This window comes from Squalius cephalus, assembly GCF_949319135.1.
Source record: "Squalius cephalus genome assembly, chromosome: 12".
NCBI classification, from domain to species: domain Eukaryota; kingdom Metazoa; phylum Chordata; class Actinopteri; order Cypriniformes; family Leuciscidae; genus Squalius; species Squalius cephalus.
In genome coordinates, this window is record NC_137133.1 from 39552017 (window position 1) to 39574516 (window position 22500).

Here is a 22500-nt window from a genome sequence, read left to right on the forward strand (position 1 = left end):
GTAATTAAAGAAAGCACCAAAGATGAATGGTGTCAAACACTATGATTGTGAAAGAGCTTGTGTGTGATCTGAGAGTCTCTGGCGCTGGTTTCCCTCAGGTCAGGTCTAGGACTCTCTAGGGCTGCCCTGACTAAAGATTTCTCTAGTCGACTAGTAGTCGTTCATTTAAGCAATTAGTCGACTAATCACGCGTTTATATTAATAATCCATAAATCATAATAATGTGCCTTTAATTGCCTATATAAAACACAGCGCAATCAGCACACACATGGACATATATGATAACGAGAAAAAAACATTTTAATAATTCATTGGTAATGTTTTCTGTGTTTTCGGCTGCAGAGATTAAGACGACGATGCCCACTCGTCATCTCCGCAGTGGTGGACGCGCTTATATGCTCATTTCAAATGGATTACATAATCAGAGAATATTTATTTTCCATTGGAATCTGTTCATTCAAATGTAGACATTTCAAGCTTTCTATAGATATATTTCTGATGTCTGTGAGTTTCAGTTCATTTATGTGATGCGCTCTAGCCTGGGTTTCCCCATGCTGCCTTGAGCGCAGCACGATTTTATTCACGCTGCTAGGCAGCCTGGATACCATGGACCAGATTTTCCCCTCAAAAAGGGAACCAATCACAGAACGGGGAGGGAGCAGCAAGACGATGACGACGTCTATGCGACACACCGAAGCAGTTTGTTTATATCTATGGATCCAACATGGCATCAGACGCGAAGTTACCTTTCGATGCAGCCTTAGATAGTGTTCTCAGTAGTTCTGTTACTGTCGCTCTACATACGTCATCTGGTATAATTGAAACGATTGGCTACGAGCTACGCACAGGCGCATTTGATAGACATTCGTAGCGCCCAATAAACGGCTCTGGGCATTCGTAAACCACGCCTCAAATACGAGAAAATGAACATGTGGTTCCCAGACCACATCTCAATGAGAAGAGGTCTGACATTAGCCAGGCTAGATGCGCTCAAGTTCAAGACCGAATCGACAGAAAGCACCATTATTTTACACAACGTTTTGTTGTTATTGTGAGTTTACAGAAATAAAAGTAGACCCTTTACTCTTATCTGTATGACCAAAAATGACTAACTATTTTAAGTTAAATGCAGTGATGTGTGTGTCATGCAGTAAACACACTCTCCACACAAACACTTGGATATGCGCCTAATAATAGCGCACATTTGTCTAGGCTAGCATTAGAGAGTGGACTTGTAAAGTTGCTGCTACTTACATGTTTCAAGTTATATTAGCCATATTTGATGACGATAAATGATCGATAGGCGAATGTTTGGATTTCCAGCCTTTGTGATTTCGTCAATTCCTGTAGAGGTTGTTTTTTCTGCTACTAATAAAATCTTAGTCTTCTAGTCGACTAACGGTTAGGGGGCAGCCCTAGTGCTGTCATGCACTGGTTTGAGGAGGTTTAGACAAGCAGGTACAAGAGAAGCCTGTATGTAACACTGTTTACCAACATCGAAAACTAAAGCAAACCTCAGCCAAGTATATTTGCACAACCCAGTTCCTCAAACCGGTTGAGCGCCGTCATCCCAAAGGTCTCCTTCTAGAAATCATATTTCCAGCATCTGAGTTCAACATGACAGGGCCAGATGGATCCGCACAAAGCTGACCCACTTATAGAGGACATCTGGTGTCCCCCTGCTGGCCGAGACACAGGCCCGGATTAAACCGCATCTCAGATCCGCTGGCACACGCAGAGACGCCCGAGTGTGTGTGTGACGCTAATCTGCGACTCCTGTCGACCTTTCCCACCTCACGTCTTTATCACCCGCGGCCGGTGCGGAGACAGAGGCCGAGACACACTCTGTCAGTTCAAAGCTAGACTAAAAACGCATCTCTTTGACCTAGCATACACATAGCACATTATAGACTTCTATAATTCACATAATACATTATAGACTTCTATAATTCAATGTTAGGCTGCATAGATCAGGTCAGCCGGAACCGGGAACACTTCCCATAAATCCTGATGTACTCGTTACATCATAAGAAGAATGGCGTCTACGCTAATGTTAGTCTTTCTGTTTATCCCGAGGTTAGCCTGCGCACATATATATTCAAACGCGCATACCTATAAACACATAATACACATGTGCACGCCGTCACTGTTTTCACAGATTCACATTTTTAAGTTTACGCAGAGATAATGTTTTTTCAAAAAAAAATTCAAACTTGCACCTTGGATCCTGTTTCAAAGTTTGCGCTCTCGAGCACCAAACACTGTTGTGTAAATGAACGTCCAGAACACATTAAAAGTTTCTGTTTCCTGTTAGAACGGTGTGTGTTAGCGCCCCCTAAGTTAATAACTAATGATCTTTACAACGGAAGTGAATCAATCAAGCTAACTCTATCTGGACAATAACTTTATTCTAGATCTGCTGTAAAGCCTAAACACTCTCTGTTACTGTAATCTCCTGTTATCACTGTAAAGCTGCTGTGAAACGGTCTATATTGTTAAAGCGCTGTATAAATGAAGATGACTTGACTTTTGGGGTTCGAGTGAACAGAATCGTTCTGTTCTGTCTTAACCTAATCAAGCATACAAGTAAAAAAAAATACCAAGCCGTTCTCACAGACTCTACGGCACAAACAGCGAGAAAAAACTCTGGATCTGTTTCCCTGTGAGCCATTCGATTCGCTCGAGTCATTTCAGCGCTTCCCTGTTTGAAACTATACAGCAGAAGTGTGGTGATATACAGAACACTGACAGATCCATTCCCACCAGCCGTCAGTGGAGCTGGACTGGGGATTCACACACCCACTTTAAGCCAGTCCAAATCCGATTATTTGTGTATCCGATTGGAATCTGATCTAAAATTATTGATGTCCACGCTGTGTATCGCAAGTGTATCAGATCCGATGTATGTGTATGCAGCTCGTTCGTTTTCTGGAATATCTGCATTGGTTTCTATGGCAGTGACGTTGCGTTGGTAGGGAAACGCCAAAAACAGCAACAACCGGAACAACTGCAACATGGAGGGGTTTGCAATTCAGATGTTGTCAAATTTTACACTATGTAAATGTGTATCCATGTGCTGGATTATGAGTCTTCTGAGGCAGCGTCTCCACCGGTTTATAAATATGTCTCCGTTATATTGTCATTTTCTGCTTGTCCGGCACTTTGGAAAAACACAGCATTTTTTCGGCATCAACTTTCAGCATTTTTCCTATAACAACGTCTAACGTTTACATTTTACGTGGCGTGAGAAAGTCCCATAAACAACGCGAAATCCGATCAGAGCGGTCAGACTGAAACGGATTTTCAGAAATGCATTTTAAATAGGATTTGAAACCACATATGAATGTAGCTTGAAACAGATTCGTAAAAATTGCATTTCATGTGATTTTTTGCTGTTCTAATTCTGTTTGGATTTCAATTGGATTTGCACAAAAATCGGATTTGGACTGACAGTCTGAACGTGCTACTTTCAAGTCAAGTCAAGTCACATTTATTTATATAACGCTTTTTACAATACAGAGTGTTTCAAAGCGGCTTTACAGAGATAACAGGAAAATAATGCAACAAAGTTTGTTTCTAGAAGAAAATAGCGTCACAGTCCAGCTTAAGTAAGTTCAGTGATGGTTCATTTCTGCTGTAAAAAAGTTATTAATTTACTTCATTTATTTGTATAGCAGCTCTGGAGAAGACCGTGATGTCATCGTCCAGCTCAGTTCAGTTCTCATATAATGGTGTCAATGCAGGAGATCAATAATATTGTTGAATATTAAATGTTAAATTTAATGTCCCCAAATGAGCAAGCCAAACGCCAATGGCAACAAAGGCGAAAAAGGCGACAGTGATCTGAGAAACTCCTCAAACTCCAGCGGTTCGCCCCCGTTTCACCTAAAGAGGCCTGGAGATGAAAGCACGGCCCATTCTAGTTCTGTTCCCTCCCGACTCAGTTAAATATGTCTTTCCTCAAAAGACTCGTCATCTGTCAACAATCCACACACACTCTCACGTCCAATCCACACACACTCTCTTAAAGCGCTGAGGGAGGAGAATGACCTTCATCCACATCTGTCCTAATTCTGCTCCGCCATCGAGGGATCGAGCTTATGAAATCTAGATGAAATGTTCCCGTTTCGCACTCGTCATGTAACCGTGTGTGTGTGTGTGTGTTCACGAATGGTTTAAACTCTAAAGTGAGACTGCCCAGCAAGCAATTTTGCGTTTAAAAGACGTCTAATAGCCGTCCAAACACAGCCCTGACGGCTAGGCTAAAACAAGGCAAAACTTGGGCTGTCAGTGAAAATTGAATAGACGTCTCACCAGAGCCCAAGATTAGACTAGTCATCAATTAGCTAACAAAGAAATGAAAGGAGTGAAGAAATGAAACCAAACACCTTATAATCACTGTTTACTTTGCTTACATGATGAAAGATACATCTTACATCTCGCAAGTTATTCTGGCAAAAGCGACATGTAACCAAATTTAAGGTTATTTTGGCTACAAGTGTGTTACTCTTAGCCGGACTATATCGGGTCTATAGTAAACCTACTCATAGCCGGACTATATCGGGTCTATGGTTAACCTACTCATAGCTGGACTATATCGGGTCTATAGTTAACCTACTCATAGCTGGACTATATCGGGTCTATAGTTAACCTACTCATAGCTGGACTATATCGGGTCTATAGTTAACCTACTCATAGCCGGACTATATCGGGTCTATAGTAAACCTACTCATAGCCGGACTATATCGGGTCTATAGTAAACCTACTCATAGCTGGACTATATCGGGTCTATAGTTAACCTACTCATAGCCGGACTATATCGGGTCTATAGTTAACCTACTCATAGCTGGACTATATCGGGTCTATAGTTAACCTACTCATAGCCGGACTATATCGGGTCTATAGTTAACCTACTCATAGCTGGACAATATCGGGTCTATAGTTAATCTAATCATGGCCGGACTATATCGGGTCTATAGTTAACCTACTCTTAGCTGGACTATATCGGGTCTATAGTTAACCTACTCATAGCTGGACTATATCGGGTCTATAGTTAACCTACTCATAGCCGGACTATATCGGGTCTATAGTTAACCTACTCATAGCTGGACTATATCGGGTCTATAGTTAATCTAATCATGGCCGGACTATATCGGGTCTATAGTTAACCTACTCATAGCTGGACTATATCGGGTCTATAGTTAACCTACTCATAGCCGGACTATATCGGGTCTATAGTAAACCTACTCATAGCCGGACTATATCGGGTCTATAGTAAACCTACTCATAGCCAGACTATATCAGGTCTATAGTTAACCTACTCATAGCCGGACTATATCGGGTCTATAGTAAACCTACTCATAGCCGGACTATATCGGGTCTATAGTAAACCTACTCATAGCCAGACTATATCAGGTCTATAGTTAACCTACTCATAGCCGGACTATATCGGGTCTATAGTAAACCTACTCATAGCCGGACTATATCGGGTCTATAGTAAACCTACTCATAGCCAGACTATATCAGGTCTATAGTTAACCTACTCATAGCTGGACTATATCGGGTCTATAGTTAACCTACTCATAGCTGGACTATATCGGGTCTATAGTTAATCTAATCATGGCCGGACTATATCGGGTCTATAGTTAACCTACTCATAGCTGGACTATATCGGGTCTATAGTTAACCTACTCATAGCCGGACTATATCGGGTCTATAGTAAACCTACTCATAGCCGGACTATATCGGGTCTATAGTAAACCTACTCATAGCCAGACTATATCAGGTCTATAGTTAACCTACTCATAGCTGGACTATATCGGGTCTATAGTTAATCTAATCATGGCCGGACTATATCGGGTCTATAGTTAACCTACTCATAGCTGGACTATATCGGGTCTATAGTTAACCTACTCATAGCCGGACTATATCGGGTCTATAGTAAACCTACTCATAGCCGGACTATATCGGGTCTATAGTAAACCTACTCATAGCCAGACTATATCAGGTCTATAGTTAACCTACTCATAGCCGGACTATATCGGGTCTATAGTAAACCTACTCATAGCCGGACTATATCGGGTCTATAGTAAACCTACTCATAGCCAGACTATATCAGGTCTATAGTTAACCTACTCATAGCCGGACTATATCAGGTCTATAGTTAACCTACTCATAGCTGGACTATATCGGGTCTATAGTTAATCTAATCATGACCGGACTATATCGGGTCTATAGTTAACCTACTCATAGCTGGACTATATCGGGTCTATAGTTAACCTACTCATAGCTGGACTATATCGGGTCTATAGTTAACCTACTCATAGCCGGACTATATCGGGTCTATAGTTAACCTACTCATAGCTGGACTATATCGGGTCTATAGTTAACCTACTCATAACCGGACTATATCGGGTCTATAGTTAACCTACTCATGGCTGGACTATATCGGGTCTATAGTTAACCTACTCATAACCGGACTATATCGGGTCTATAGTTAACCTACTCATGGCTGGACTATATCGAGTCTATAGTTAACCTACTCATAGCTGGACTATAGTTAACCTACTCATAGCTGGACTATATCGGGTCTATAGTTAACCTACTCATGGCTGGACTATATCGAGTCTATAGTTAACCTACTCATAGCTGGACTATAGTTAACCTACTCATAACCGGACTATATCGGGTCTATAGTTAACCTACTCATGGCTGGACTATATCGAGTCTATAGTTAACCTACTCATAGCTGGACTATAGTTAACCTACTCATAGCTGGACTATATCGGGTCTATAGTTAACCTACTCATGGCTGGACTATATCGAGTCTATAGTTAACCTACTCATAGCTGGACTATAGTTAACCTACTCATAACCGGACTATATCGGGTCTATAGTTAACCTACTCATGGCTGGACTATATCGAGTCTATAGTTAACCTACTCATAGCTGGACTATAGTTAACCTACTCATAGCTGGACTATATCGGGTCTATAGTTACCTACTATAGTACCTATACCTACTATAGTACCTATAGTTACTCATAGCTGGACTATAGTTAACCTACTCATAGCTGGACTATATCTATAGCTGGACTATATCTATAGTTAACCTACTCATAGCCAGACTATATCGGGTCTATAGTTAACCTACTCATAGCTGGACTATATCGGGTCTTTTGCTGGGTGGAGACCTCAGCATCTGATGCATGGAATCAAAGCATTGAGTGTATTCTGGTGTAAAGAGCTCTGTTTGTGCTCCTCGGGTTTCTATCGAGTGACAGAAGTTCCCCTGGCGAGAATCAGGAGGACCGTGTGAATTATTAATGAAGAGCCGCTCATCAAACACACGCGTGTGCCAGAGAGAGTTAGCGGGAGACTCAATCTGCTCCATCTGTCTCTCGCTCTACACACACAAACATTACAGGATCTTTGACACTAGCATGACTGAAATACCACAGCGTGTTTTTAACATTACGCTGTTATTAATAGTTAATTTAGAAATGAAAATACTCTGTCTTCTCAGATCACGTGCTGTTGTCCAGTGTAAGTAAGGAATGATGTATATCCATCTGGGTGTTATTGCAAAGTAAAGTCTTGATCAGCCTTAAAGGGGTGCGTGTAGCGTTTATAAACTGGGACATGAAATACTGATATGAGAAGAAACCCGGTAACACTTTACAGTAAGGTTCATTAGGTAACATTAGTTAATGTATTTACTAACATGAACTAACAATGAGCAATACATTTGTTACTGTATTAGTTCATATTTGTTAATGTTAGTGAATAAAAAATCTAGCTGTTTGTTCATGTTAGTTCCCAGCGCATTAACTAATGTTAACAAATACAACCTTTGATTTTAATAATGTATTAGTAAATGTTGAAATTAACATTAACTAAGATTAATAAATGCTGAAGAAGTATTGTTCATTCTTAATTCATATAACTAAGGTAGTTAATTATTGTTAACTAACAAATCTTATTGTAAAGTGTTACCAGAAAACGTTTTAAAATTATTATCTTATAACCCATTACAGTGTGCAAAACAATCATTCTAGCAACAAGGCGAACACAATATTACCATAGGCCTGTTAAAACTGGAGTCCTCTGGGTTTATTTTACAGTAAATACAGTCGATAACTGAGGCTGCGTTTGAATAAAACAAGAGAGACATGAAAGAAGTGTCTCAGATACCTGGAGCATAGTGTTGCTATTGACGACGGTCATTATTGACGAATAATTGACCTCGGAATGTCACGACTGACCAATCAGAATCAAGCATTTCAGAGAGTCATGTAATAAGATTTTTTTTCCCTATAATACATAAAACACAACAAAACTATCATCATTTGCTGAATAGAGAACAAGATTTGTGAGATGGTTGAAATATTACTGTCAGTATCACGACACATCAATAAAGAGAATCCTGCTATAAACGAATAAAGCACTGAGAAACCATCATTATTCCAGGAGTTTCCCTGTTCTCCGCGCGTCCTGAGGCTATTACAGGGTTAATAGTGGGATGAGTGTTGCCATGACGACGGCACAGATCTGTGTTTGTGAAGTCACAGGACTGTTCAGTGTGTGTGGCCGATAGCTTCATTCAACATCAGCGTCTGCCACTGTCACACGACAACAAGTGTACAAACACCTCAGAAACAGCACAAAATCAGTGTCCCAAAATACACACTGTACATTATTCCAGACCTTCTCATCTCTGGCCCTCGAGCTCAGCTCAAACCCTCTGCCTGTGACTCTTTATTAACTCGTTCAGGTGTGTTTGATCAGGACTGGAGCTGAACACCTGCAGTGTGCACTTACACGCTTATTCTGTGTACAATACTCTTATTCTGTGCACTATACACTTATTCTGTGCACTACATTCTTATTCTGTGCACTATACTCATATCCTTATTATGTGCACTATACTCTTATTCTGTGCACTACATTCTTATTATGTGCACTATACTCATATCCTTATTATGTGCACTATACTCTTATTCTGTGCACTACACTCTTATTATGTGCACTACACTCTTATTATGTGCACTATACTCTTATTATGTGCACTATACTCTTATTCTGTGAACTATACTCTTATTTTTATTATGTGCACTATACTCTTATTCTGTGCACTATACACTTATTCTGTGCACTATACTCTTATTATGTGCACTACACTCTTATTATGTGCACTATACTCTTATTCTGTGAACTATACTCTTATTCTGTGCACTACACTCTTATTATGTGCACTACACTCTTATTATGTGCACTATACTCTTATTCTGTGAACTATACTCTTATTTTTATTATGTGCACTATACTCTTATTCTGTGCACTATACACTTATTCTGTGCACTATACTCTTATTATGTGCACTACACTCTTATTATGTGCACTATACTCTTATTCTGTGAACTATACTCTTATTTTTATTATGTGCACTACACTCTTATTATGTGCACTACACTCTTATTCTGTGCACTATACACTTATTCTGTGCACTATACTCTTATTATGTGCACTATACTCTTATTATGTGCACTACACTCTTATTATGTGCACTATACTCTTATTCTGTGAACTATACTCTTATTTTTATTATGTGCACTACACTCTTATTATGTGCACTACACTCTTATTCTGTGCACTATACACTTATTCTGTGAACTATACTCTTATTATGTGCACTATACTCATATTCTGTGCACTATACTCTTATTATGTGCACTATACTCTTATTATGTGCACTGTATACTCTTATTATGTGCACTATACTCTTATTCTGAGCACTATACTCTTATTATGTGCACTATACTCTTATTATGTGCACTATACTCTTATTCTGTACACTATACACTTATTCTGTGAACTATACTCTTATTATGTGCACTATACTCTTATTCTGTGCACTACATTCTTATTTTGTGCACTATACACTTATTCTGTGCACTATACTCTTATTCTGTGCACTATACTCTTATTATGTGCACTATACACTTATTCTGTGCACTATACTCTTATTCTGTGCACTATACTCTTATTCTGTGCACTATACTCTTATTATGTGCACTATACACTTATTCTGTGCACTATACTCTTATTCTGTGCACTATACTCTTATTCTGTGCACTATACTCTTATTATGTGCACTATACACTTATTATGTGCACTATACTCTTATTCTGTACACTATACACTTATTCTGTGAACTATACTCTTATTATGTGCACTATACTCTTATTCTGTGCACTACATTCTTATTTTGTGCACTATACACTTATTCTGTGCACTATACTCTTATTCTGTGCACTATACTCTTATTCTGTGCACTATACTCTTATTATGTGCACTATACACTTATTCTGTGCACTATACTCTTATTCTGTGCACTATACTCTTATTATGTGCACTATACACTTATTCTGTGCACTATATTCTTATTCTGTACACTATACACTTATTCTGTACACTATACACTTATTCTGTGCACTATACACTTATTATGTGCACTATACACTTATTCTGTGCACTATACTCTTATTCTGTACACTATACACTTATTCTGTGCACTATACACTTATTCTGTGCACTATACTCTTATTCTGTGCACTATACTCTTATTATGTGCACTATACACTTATTCTGTGCACTATATTCTTATTCTGTACACTATACACTTATTCTGTGCACTATACACTTATTCTGTGCACTATACTCATATTATTATTCTGTGCACTATACTCTTATTCTGTGCACTATACTCTTATTCTGTGCACTATACTCATATTCTGTGCACTATACTCTTATTCTGTGCACTATACTCTTATTCTGTGCACTATACTCTTATTATGTGCACTATACACTTATTCTGTGCACTATATTCTTATTCTGTACACTATACACTTATTCTGTGCACTATACACTTATTCTGTGCACTATACTCATATTATTATTCTGTGCACTATACTCTTATTCTGTGCACTATACTCATATTCTGTGCACTATAGTCTTATTCTGTGCACTATACTCTTATTCTGTGCACTATACTCTTATTCTGTGCACTATACTCTTATTCTGTACACTATACACTTATTCTGTGCACTATACTCTTATTCTGTGCACTATACTCTTATTCTGTGCACTATACTCTTATTCTGTGCACTATACACTTATTCTGTGCACTATACACTTATTCTGTGCACTATACACTTATTCTGTGCACTATACACTTATTCTGTGCACTATACTCATATTATTATTCTGTGCACTATACTCTTATTCTGTGCACTATACTCATATTCTGTGCACTATAGTCTTATTCTGTGCACTATACTCTTATTCTGTGCACTATACTCTTATTATAGTGCACTACACTCTTATTCTGTGCACTATACACTTATTCTGTGCACTATACTCTTATTCTGTGCACAATACTCTTATTATGTGCACTATACTCTTATTCTGTGCACTATACTCTTATTATAGTGCACTACACTCTTATTCTGTGCACTATAGTCTTATTCTGTGCACTATACTCTTATTCTGTGCACTATACTCTTATTATAGTGCACTACACTCTTATTCTGTGCACTATACACTTATTCTGTGCACTATACTCTTATTCTGTGCACAATACTCTTATTCTGTGCACTATACTCTTATTCTGTGCACTATACTCTTATTATAGTGCACTACACTCTTATTCTGTGCACTATACACTTATTCTGTGCACTATACTCTTATTCTGTGCACAATACTCTTATTCTGTGCACTACACTCTTATTCTGTGCACTATACACTTATTCTGTGCACTATACTCATATTCTGTGCACTATAGTCTTATTCTGTGCACTATACTCTTATTCTGTGCACTATACTCTTATTATAGTGCACTACACTCTTATTCTGTGCACTATACACTTATTCTGTGCACTATACTCTTATTCTGTGCACAATACTCTTATTATGTGCACTATACTCTTATTATGTGCACTATACTCTTATTCTGTGAACTATACTCTTCTTCTGTGCACTATACTCTTATTCTGTGCACTATACTCATATTCTGTGCACTATACTCTTATTCTGTGCACTACATTCTTATTCTGTGCACTATACTCTAATTCTGTGCACTACATTCTTATTCTGTGCACTATACTCTTATTCTGTGCACTATACTCTTATTCTGTGCACTATACTCTTATTCTGTGCACTATACTCTATACACTTATTCTGAGCACTATACTCTTATTCTTATTATGTGCACTATACTCATATTCTGTGCACTATACTCTTATTATGTGCACTATACTCTTATTCTGTGCACTATACACTTATTCTGTGCACTATACTCTTATTCTGTGCACTATACACTTATTCTGTGCACTATACACTTATTCTGTGCACTATACTCTTATTCTGTGCACTATACTCTTATTCTGAGCACTATACTCTTATTCTTATTATGTGCACTATACTCATATTCTGTGCACTATACTCTTATTATGTGCACTATACTCTTATTCTGTGCACTATACACTTATTCTGTGCACTATACTCTTATTCTGTGCACTATATTCTTATTCTGTGCACAATACTCTTATTCTGTGCACTATACTCTTATTCTGTGCACTATACTCTTATTCTGTGCACTATACACTTATTCTGTGCACTATACTCTTATTCTGTGCACTATACACTTATTCTGTGCACTATACACTTATTCTGTGCACTATACTCTTATTCTGTGCACTATACACTTATTCTGAGCACTATACTCTTATTCTTATTATGTGCACTATACTCATATTCTGTGCACTATACTCTTATTATGTGCACTATACTCTTATTCTGTGCACTATACACTTATTCTGTGCACTATACTCTTATTCTGTGCACTATATTCTTATTCTGTGCACAATACTCTTATTCTGTGCACTACATTCTTATTCTGTGCACAATACTCTTATTCTGTGCACTATACTCTTATTCTGTGCACTATACTCTATACACTTATTCTGAGCACTATACTCTTATTCTTATTATGTGCACTATACTCATATTCTGTGCACTACATTCTTATTATGTGCACTATACTCTTATTCTGTGCACTATACACTTATTCTGTGCACTATACTCTTATTCTGTGCACTATATTCTTATTCTGTGCACAATACTCTTATTCTGTGCACTACATTCTTATTCTGTGCACTATACTCTAATTCTGTGCACTACATTCTTATTCTGTGCACTATACTCTTATTCTGTGCACTATACTCTTATTCTGTGCACTATACTCTTATTCTGTGCACTATACTCTATACACTTATTCTGAGCACTATACTCTTATTCTTATTATGTGCACTATACTCATATTCTGTGCACTACATTCTTATTATGTGCACTATACTCTTATTCTGTGCACTATACACTTATTCTGTGCACTATACTCAGTGCCGTCGCAGGTGGGGTGCGAGGCCCTGTGCGAACTTGAAATGTGAGGCCCTGCTCTTTGATGTGGATGCTCAATTGCGCATGAATAACAGTTACGGACGGACGTAGCTGTTCTAGGTCTATTGCACGCTAATTCTCGACTAATTCTCGCTGCAATACGTTTTTATCAAGTAGAATAATACAGCATAATCATGCACATCTCAGAGTCAGCTATGACTTTTTGCTATTTATTTTAGAGGGGAAAAAAATCAAATGTGCATCCGCCTATCTTAGTAACGTGTACCTTTATGGTCCAGTGGTAGAACTGTCGCCTATCGTGTCAGAGGTTCTCGGTTCTAGTCCGCGCTCGTGTAGTTTTTTTTTTTATCGTATTGTTTTTTCCTCATCAAAACCGATTATGTTCATCAGTGGTTGTATATCAAGCAGGGACACATTTGTGTGCATTATGTTTGGTTATTTCACCAGAACGAATAGAGTATCCGCAACGGATTGAAGCGCGCGTCCGAGTGAAGTTAGTGCGGTGTGTGCGCGAGCCACACGAGAAAACACTGTATCCGCGCCACTGATCGCAGCGGCAACGAGCACTTTGATCACTTGATTTAAAAAACATTTCAGCGCTAGATCGTCTCTTATTTAAAAAAACGAACGAAATGAATGCTCTGCCAGTTAACTGGAGATGTTTTATTTGTAGAATTGTTATATTTTTTGAGATGTTTTAAAAAGTGGTGGGGACAAAAAAAAAAAAAATGTAAAAAAAAAAAAAAAACAGCAGGATTGCGAGGCCCCCTAGTGGCGCGAGGCCCTGTGCGGTTGCACAGTTCGCACAGTCTATGCGACGGCTCTGACTATACTCTTATGTGCACTATACTCTTATTTTTATTATGTGCACTATACTCTTATTCTGTGCACTATACTCACTATACTCTTATTCTGTGCACTATACTCACTATACTCTTATTCTGTGCACTATACTCTTATTCTGTGCACTATACTCACTATACTCTTATTCTGTGCACTATACTCTTATTCTGTGCACTATACTCACTATACTCTTATTCTGTGCACTATACTCTTATTCTGTGCACTATACTCACTATACTCTTATTCTGTGCACTATACTCTTATTCTGTGCACTATACTCACTATACTCTTATTCTGTGCACTATACTCTTATTCTGTGCACTATACTCTAATTCTGTGCACTATACTCTTATTCTGTGCACTATACTCTTATTCTGTGCACTATACTCACTATACTCTTATTCTGTGCACTATACTCTTATTCTGTGCACTATACTCTAATTCTGTGCACTATACTCTTATTATGTGCACTATACTCTTATTCTGTGCACTATACTCTTATTCTGTGCACTATACTCTAATTCTGTGCACTATACTCTTATTATGTGCACTATACTCTTATTGTGTGCACTATACTCTATACACTTATTCTGAGCACTATACTCTTATTCTGTGCACTATACTCTTATTATGTGCACTATACTCTTATTATGTGCGCTATACTCTTATTCTGTGCACTATACTCTTATTATGTGCACTATACTCTTATTATGTGCGCTATACTCTTATTATGTGCACTATACTCTTATTCTGTGCACTATACTCTTATTATGTGCGCTACACTCTTATTCTGTGCACTACATTCTTATTATGTGCGCTACACTCATATTCTGTGCACTACACTCTTATTATGTGCACTATACTCTTATTCTGTGCACTATACACTTATTCTGTGCACTATACTCTTATTCTGTGCACTATACTCTTATTATGTGCACTATACACTTATTCTGTGCACTATACTCTTATTATGTGCACTATACACTTATTCTGTGCACTATACACTTATTCTGTGCACTATACTCTAATTCTGTGCACTATACTCTTATTATGTGCACTATACTCTTATTCTGTGCACTATACTCTTATTCTGTGCACTATACTCTAATTCTGTGCACTATACTCTTATTATGTGCACTATACTCTTATTGTGTGCACTATACTCTATACACTTATTCTGAGCACTATACTCTTATTCTGTGCACTATACTCTTATTATGTGCACTATACTCTTATTATGTGCGCTATACTCTTATTCTGTGCACTATACTCTTATTATGTGCACTATACTCTTATTATGTGCGCTATACTCTTATTATGTGCACTATACTCTTATTCTGTGCACTATACTCTTATTATGTGCGCTACACTCTTATTCTGTGCACTACATTCTTATTATGTGCGCTACACTCATATTCTGTGCACTACACTCTTATTATGTGCACTATACTCTTATTCTGTGCACTATACACTTATTCTGTGCACTATACTCTTATTCTGTGCACTATACTCTTATTATGTGCACTATACACTTATTCTGTGCACTATACTCTTATTATGTGCACTATACACTTATTCTGTGCACTATACACTTATTCTGTGCACTATACTCTTATTCTGTGCACTATACACTTATTCTGTGCACTATACTCTTATTCTGTGCACTATACTCTTATTATGTGCACTATACTCTTATTCTGTGCACTATACACTTATTCTGTGCACTATACTCTTATTCTGTGAACTATACACTTATTCTTATTATGTGCACTATACTCATATTCTGTGCACTACATTCTTATTATGTGCACTATACACTTATTCTGTGCACTATACACTTATTCTGTGCACTATACTCTTATTCTGTGCACTATACTCTTATTCTGTGCACTATACTCTTATTCTGTGCACTATACTCTTATTATGTGCACTATACTCTTATTCTGTGCACTATACACTTATTCTGTGCACTATACTCTTATTCTGTGAACTATACACTTATTCTTATTATGTGCACTATACTCATATTCTGTGCACTACATTCTTATTATGTGCACTATACACTTATTCTGTGCACTATACACTTATTCTGTGCACTATACTCTTATTCTGTGCACTATACTCTTATTCTGTGCACTATACACTTATTCTGTGCACTATACTCTTATTCTGTGCACTATACACTTATTCTGTGCACTATACATTTATTCTGTGCACTATACACTTATTCTGTGCACTATACACTTATTCTGTGCACTACATTCTTATTATGTGCACTATACACTTATTCTGTGCACTATACACTTATTCTGTGCACTATACACTTATTCTGTGCACTATACTCTTATTCTGTGCACTATACTCTTATTCTGTGCACTATACACTTATTCTGTGCACTATACACTTATTCTGTGCACTATACACTTATTCTGTGCACTATACACTTATTCTGTGCACTATACTCTTATTCTGTGCACTATACTCTTATTCTGTGCACTATACACTTATTCTGTGCACTATACACTTATTCTGTGCACTATACTCTTATTCTGTGCACTATACTCTTATTCTGTGCACTATACACTTATTCTGTGCACTATACTCTTATTCTGTGCACTATACACTTATTCTGTGCACTATACTCTTATTATGTGCACTGTATACTCTTATTCTGTGCACTATACACTTATTCTGTGCACTATACTCTTATTCTGTGCACTATACACTTATTCTGTGCACTATACTCTTATTCTGTGCACTATACACTTATTCTGTGCACTATACTCTTATTCTGTGCACTATACTCTTATTATGTGCACTTTACACTTATTCTGTGCACTATACACTTATTCTGTGCACTATACTCTTATTCTGTGCACTATACTCTTATTATGTGCACTATACTCTTATTCTGTGCACTATACACTTATTCTGTGCACTATACTCTTATTCTGTGCACTATACACTTATTCTGTGCACTATACACTTATTCTGTGCACTATACTCTTATTCTGTGCACTATACACTTATTCTGTGAACTATACACTTATTCTTATTATGTGCACTATACACTTATTCTGTGCACTATACTCTATACACTTATTCTGAGCACTATACTCTTATTCTTATTATGTGCACTATACTCATATTCTGTGCACTATACACTTATTATGTGCACTATACTCATATTCTGTGCACTATACTCTTATTATGTGCACTATACTCTTATTCTGTGCACTATACACTTATTCTGTGCACTATACTCTTATTCTGTGCACTATACACTTATTCTGTGCACTATACACTTATTCTGTGCACTATACTCTTATTCTGTGCACTATACACTTATTCTGTGAACTATACACTTATTCTTATTATGTGCACTATACACTTATTCTGTGCACTATACTCTATACACTTATTCTGTGCACTATACTCTTATTCTTATTCTGTGCACTATACACTTATTCTGTGCACTATACACTTATTCTGTGCACTATACTCTTATTCTGTGCACTATACACTTATTCTGTGAACTATACACTTATTCTTATTATGTGCACTATACTCATATTCTGTGCACTATACTCTATACACTTATTCTGAGCACTATACTCTTATTCTTATTATGTGCACTATACTCATATTCTGTGCACTACACTCTTATTCTGTGCACTATACTCTTATTCTGTGCACTATACTCTTATTCTGAGCCGCAGATGCCTTCATTGACCTTACGAAGGCATTCGACTTGGTTAGCAGAAGCAGACTATTCAGGCTTCTACAGAAGATCGGCTGCTCCCCACAACTGTTGGCTGTCGTCACCTCGTTTCATGATTTGCTTTAATGGTGCAACATCCGAGTCCTTCCCCATCAGCAGCAGAGTCAAACAAGGCTGTGTCCTCGCGCCAACGCTCTTCGGCATCTTCTTCTCCATGAGCCTCCAGTACGCCTTCAAGGACTGCAGTGAGGGAGTATACATCCACACCAGGGCTGACGGCAAGCTGTTCAACTTCGCTCGTCTCCGCGCCAAGACTAAAGTCACAAAGGTACTCATTCGTGAGATGCTCTTTGCGGCCGACGCAGCCTTGACGGCCCACACCGAAGATGGCCTGCAGCAGCTTGTCAGTCTTCTTTCCTACGCCTGTAAGGAGTTTGGACTGACCATCAGTCTGAAGGAAAACCAAAGTCATGGCCCAGGAAATAGACTCCCCTCCAACCATTGCCACTGATGGGTACAACCTGGAAGTTGTCATGAACTTCACTTACCTCGGCTCCACCATCTCCAGCTCTCTCTCCATCGACACAGAGATAAACTGCAGGACCGCCAAGGCAGCAGCGGCCATGGCCAGACTGAACCAGAGGGTCTAGAACAACGCTAACCTCACAGAGAGGACCCAGCGGCGCGTCTATAAGGCCTGCGCGCTCAGCACACTCCTCTGTAGCAGTGAGGTGTGGACCACTCACGCGAGGCATGAGAAGAAACTCAACAACTTTCACTTGAGGTGTATTTTGCGCATCCAGTGGCAGGACAAAGTACCTAACACAGAGGTTCTGGAACGCACTGGCATTAGAAGCATGTCTGCCATACTTAGCGAGAAGCGCCTTCGTTGTCTCGGCCACGTCAGGAGAACGGGCCCAGGCCGCATTCCCGAGGACCTACTGTACGGCGAGCGGTCAGAGGGCTCCTGACTGACTGGACGTCCACGACTGCGCTACAAAGATATCTGCAAGAAAGGCATGAAGCTGTCTGACATCAACGTTGGCACGTGGGAGAGCCGGGCAGAAGACCACTCCGTCTGGCAGCTTGTTGTCAGACAGGGAGTACAGAAAGCCGAGGAAACCAGAAATAAAAACCTTGCCGCAAAGAGAGTCAAGAGGAAGGAAAAGCAACTGCAGCCTCAGCACACATCGTCTTTCCCCAGCAGAAAATGCAGCAGAGATTGCCATTCAGAAGTCGGGCTCTATAGCCACTCGCGAAGGTGCAGATAGAAAAATCACAAAAGAATTACAGAAATCGGAAGCTACACCATCGTCTCCTGTAGACAGAAGGCTTATTTATTAAACTTGTGCATGCTTTCATCACCAGCAGGGTGGATTATTGTAATGGACTCCTCACTGGCCTTCCCAAAAACACCATAAGACAGTTGCAGCTCATACAGAACGCTGAGCAGAACCAGAAAACATGAACACATCACACCAGTCCTCAGGTCTTTACACTGGCTCCCAGTTAAATTTAGGATTGATTTTAAAGTATTATTACTGGTATATAAATCATTCAATGGCCTAGGACCTCAATACATTGCAGATATGCTCACTGAATATAAACCCAACAGATCACTCAGATCACTAGGATCATATCAGCTAGAAATACCAAGGGTTCACTCTAAACATGGTGAATCTGCTTTTAGCTATTATGCTGGAACAGCTTCCAGAGGAGATCAGATGTGCTCCTACTGTAGTCACATTCACATCCAGACTCAAAACACTTCTGTTTAGCTGTGCATTTACTGAATGAGCACTGTGCCACTGTTCGTCCGACTGTTTGTACTGTACTGTATTTTATTTTTCTAAACTGTTTTAAAGCTACACTGTGTAATTTTTTTAGTTGATTCTTAGCAAAAAACACTTAGTTCTTTCAAAAATATATGTGCTCATTAATGTATATTTACTTCTCTCAAGTAATAAAGTATTCTCGTAAGTTTATAATCTGCCATTGAAAGTACATACGGGTGAGGGGTTCGAATACCGGTCGCCATGTTGCCCCTCCATCTTGAAACTACATTAGCCAAAGAGGGACATGCCTGTAAATTCAAGCTTCGCCTTTCGCGCTTTACACTCAGTGACACCGTGACGAATGCGAGGGGGAGATTACTCGCGACTGCCGGCAGATTTGAAAGATTGCTGATGGAGGATCACGCCTATTTTCGAGGACATGTAGCAGAGTCGTCAAGGAAGCGAGAGAAGAGATAATTAAAACGTCAACGCGACAGGCAAATCAGCAAGACCAAAGTCAATACTGGAGTAACTTTTCCCAGATGGAAAGAGCTCATGAGGAGCAAAGATTTTAAAACGGACGCCGAAGTTGCCTGCTTTCTTCTCGACAGGTAATCCAGCCTATTTGTGTAAATTCAAAGTTTTATAGTTGCTTGTCTAACCATAGCATGGTTGTGCATAACGCCAGAACAACCTCTAGTATGACTTGCGTTACTTTTCCTCACGTCAATGGTGAAAAAGTATTGTTTACCTTGTAACATAAATCTGTGCTGCGACGGATCACAGGTGATGAAAGGCGTAATTGGACAAAGTCGAACTGGAAGCCATGTTAATCTTGGAATAATACGGCCACCGTAGGAGTTAAAACACCCTCGAAATTGAAAGGAACAGAAACTAATATTCACTGGGTAGTCATATACAATTTCACCGCTAGATGGGGGAAAATATCACACAGTGTAGCTTTAAATATTCTTATTTCTTTTTATTATTTTCATTTCTATGTAAAGCACTTTGAATTGCCATTGTGTATGAAATGTGCTATATAAATAAACTTGCCTTGCCTTGCCTTATTTAGTGCACTATATACTTTTTATCTGTGCAATATACTCTTATTGTGTGCACTTTACACTAACACATAGTGCATGAAGTGTCCAAAGTTCCACACTTTGTTCTTTTCGGTTTATTAAGTGCATCATCTGCGCATTTGAAGAGCACTTTTTCACTTTTTTCAGAGTGAACATACTAATTGCACTTTTATATATTTATCCATTTATTTATCCCATAAAATGGTATAGAATAGAACAGAAGTATGTGAACTGGGTTGCGGGCCTTATGACGAGGCGCTAACGTTCCCCTAACTAACACTGGGAAGTTCATGAACACACTGCCAAAGTCAATCTGAAAGTCATATGTAATCAGCCAGACTGAGGCGTGGTGCGCGCGTGAATCCGTGAGCAGGACGATATCACACACACACACACACACACACACACACACACACACTGAGGTGTGACAGCAGCTTCTATTTAAACATCAACACATTCTCAAAAGGTGCGTCCCAATACACGTACTTATGCACTACTCTATGCCGCTTCATAATATAGATAGTTCAAGTAGTGTTCATACTGAAAATGTTTTTTTTTAAAAAGAAAGAATAAAAAGAGCACTTTAAATGCATTTCTACGTTCTGTCACTGATGGAGTTTGGGTTCCTGCCACTGTCGCCTCTGGTTTGCTTAGTCGAGGAAACTTAATATTCAACAGTATGATTGATCTGACTGAACTGAGCTGATGATGACATCACTGCTTTCTCCAGAACTGCTGTATAGATGAAATGAACTAAATTAATAATTGATGATCTTTACAACGGAACTGAAACAACACTGAACTGACTTCAGCTGAACAACAAGCATCATTTCCCTGTTTATCACTGTGAAGCTGCTTTGAAACAACATGTATTTTATAAAGAGCTATAGAAATAAAGATGACTTGACTATAAGTGTTAACACTGTTGTGTCCCTCCACAGAAGATTTCATGAGGAAAAGTTCAGATAGGCTTTGCTGGTATAAGAAGTTAACCCAGCTGTCAGTTTGCAGGCTTTATCTCTGTATCCGAGATGTTTCTGCTGGTCTCTGAAGACCCAGGATGCTTATAGCTGTCCATTAGTGCCTGATCCAAGGCATGGAAATAGGTCAGGACTCTCTCTCTCTCTCTCTCTCTCTCTCTCTCTCTCACATGTTTCAGAGGACAGGGTTTCAGCTTCGTCCTGGTTGCTTTAACTTCAAACCAGTTCCTGATCCGAACACAAGCACAAGTGAAGCTCAGAATCCGCTGACTCTTCCTCACGTGTTCAGTGTCGTCATCGATCTGTGACGGTGTGTTGTATGTAATTTTATCTTGTGATTTTATACCTGTGATTATCTTTAAAGGCTGTCTTTTTTACATCTGGCTGGGGGACTACAGATGAAAATTAGCACTTTTGAGCTAACTCGGGTACATTTACATTGTTTTAATGTTGATTAATGTACACTGTCCCCTTTCAAATAAAGAATAAATAAAAAAAATAAAAAACGGTTTGAAACCCATATCACAGAACAACTCCTGTAATCACGAGAATCTGATGGGGACGCAAAGATCTTCATCATTTTCCAGTCCGTTGTGAAGCGTCCGTCTCTCGTCTGATGTG

At 38.7% G+C, this 22500-nt stretch overlaps 1 protein-coding gene across 1 annotated transcript in view; it reads right to left on the reverse strand.

The window, feature by feature from the left end:
* plcb1l (phospholipase C beta 1-like) overlaps positions 1 to 22500 on the reverse strand; it is a 166125-nt gene that overhangs the window by 1618 nt on the left and 142007 nt on the right. The gene's annotated exons all lie outside the window — the stretch shown is intronic.